This window comes from Sardina pilchardus, chromosome 17 (assembly GCF_963854185.1).
Source record: "Sardina pilchardus chromosome 17, fSarPil1.1, whole genome shotgun sequence".
Taxonomy (NCBI): Eukaryota; Metazoa; Chordata; class Actinopteri; order Clupeiformes; family Clupeidae; genus Sardina; species Sardina pilchardus.
The window spans coordinates 29,328,495-29,330,419 of NC_085010.1; positions in this window are offsets into that span (position 1 = coordinate 29,328,495).

Here is a 1,925-nt window from a genome sequence, read left to right on the forward strand (position 1 = left end):
TGTTTAGGTCCATTTCTATTTGTCAGAGTATTCACAGCACACAAAAGGCTTCAGAAAAGGTCTTCAGTACTCAAAAAGACACTGTGACATACTTCAAAAGTCAGCACATTTCAAAGGTATCTATACAAGAAACCCAACTTTCTACACAAGGCAGTAACCATGACAGAGGTAGTATCATGCATAGCACAACCAATACTGAATGGATAACTACTCCATTTTCTGCCAACAGTGAGCTTTTGGACATATCAAAAACTTTCAGTTGTACCACTGTTGTGACTATGAATCCAGCGTCACTCAGTGGAACCTTTTCTGAAAGTGTCCTCTGGGATGAATCTATCTATACAATACACACCTCAGGCTTCCATCCGTCCAACACCCCACACCTCTCTTCTCTGAGTGCAATAGCAACATCTAGTGAGGCAAAGAAAGACTGTACTCTCACCTCAAAGTTGTCATGGAATCCTGACCTTTCATCAAAGCAAAGGTCATCTATTCATCCCACAGCTTCATCCACAGTTTTCTTTGGTAAGATGAATTCCAGTTGTGTGTAAAATACTGAGATGATTACCATGATGATGTGATATTACTGACAGTTTCAGTGCTGTTTTATAGGGTAGACTTAATGTTGACACTCTCTCCATGTTTACAGGACTAACAAACAATCCTCCAAGAGTGATGGAACATCTTCCTGTTCTGCAGGCCATCATTGGATTCCCATTCCGTTTCACAATACCATCCGGAACCTTTCAAGACCCAGAAGATGGTGGAGCAGGATCTCTCTCTCTGCAGCTTCTGTTTATCGATGGACCTCCTCCACCTGAGCAGTCTTGGTTATCACTGACTGGCGTGAAACTGCATGGTATACCCCTGGAGGTAGACCTGAAGTTCTCTCCCCAGCATCTGGTGTTGGTTGCCACTGACCGGTATGGCCTGTCCACGCAACTACCGATCACACTGGAGCTCAGTCGTTCCTCCATGGAACCATGCTATAGCTTTAGCTTGATCACCAAGCACAGCCTCTACTCTTTACTCGTCCGGCGGAACAAGGTGGAGCTCCTACTGAGGAAGTTGTCAGAGTTTTTCAGCGATCCCAGTGGAAATCACCTTGTTCTCTTGTCCCTGGAGGCCGGATCCACAGTTGTGTCCTGGTACAACTTCACTTTGTGTCAGGAAAGCTACAAGTCTGACGGTCTTTGCCCCGAGGCTCAGATTCAAAGTATGTGGGCAGCCATAAGCACGATTGATGGGCAGGTGAATCCTTCTTTTAACACAGCCATGCTTCCAGAATTCCCCATTCACAAAATAGGTCAGGTCATCTATAGGGGCAAATGCCTCCAAGTTACCTTACCTGATCCAAAAAGTTCTCCTGACACCTCTACCAAAACATCGACTCAAACACCTGCCCCTCTAACCACCACAAAGGCTCTCCCACCAGACAGATATTATTGGGTGGCTAGTGTTTTGACAGCATTACTGGTGGTCTGCTGCTTGCTGCTATTGATCATCCTGGTATGGTCCCTGTTACGATTTTGTAAGGACTACTTTCGATCACAGAGAACAACCCTTTGGCCTTCAGATGGTTTTATGGCTCCATACCCTGTGGATGTGAAGGCCTTGCAGCCAAGGAGGCCTCCACAGTTCCAGCGCGAGATGGCCCCAACACCCCTGAAGCTGTGGCTCAATCTTCCTCCAGCCCAGGATAAATCTGAAACTTACTGTGACGGTCAAAGTGACACACATCATGGCAAAATATCTCATCAAAAAACATCTTATCAATTTCCTCCACATTATCAGTTTCCACCACACTAGGCTCGCTCTGACATGTGAATATGGGAATTTGCAATGCACTTATCTGAAGCTCAGCATAAAGCATGTGTGTAAAATGTATAAAGCTTTAATGTAAAAAGTACAAACTGCAAACAAGC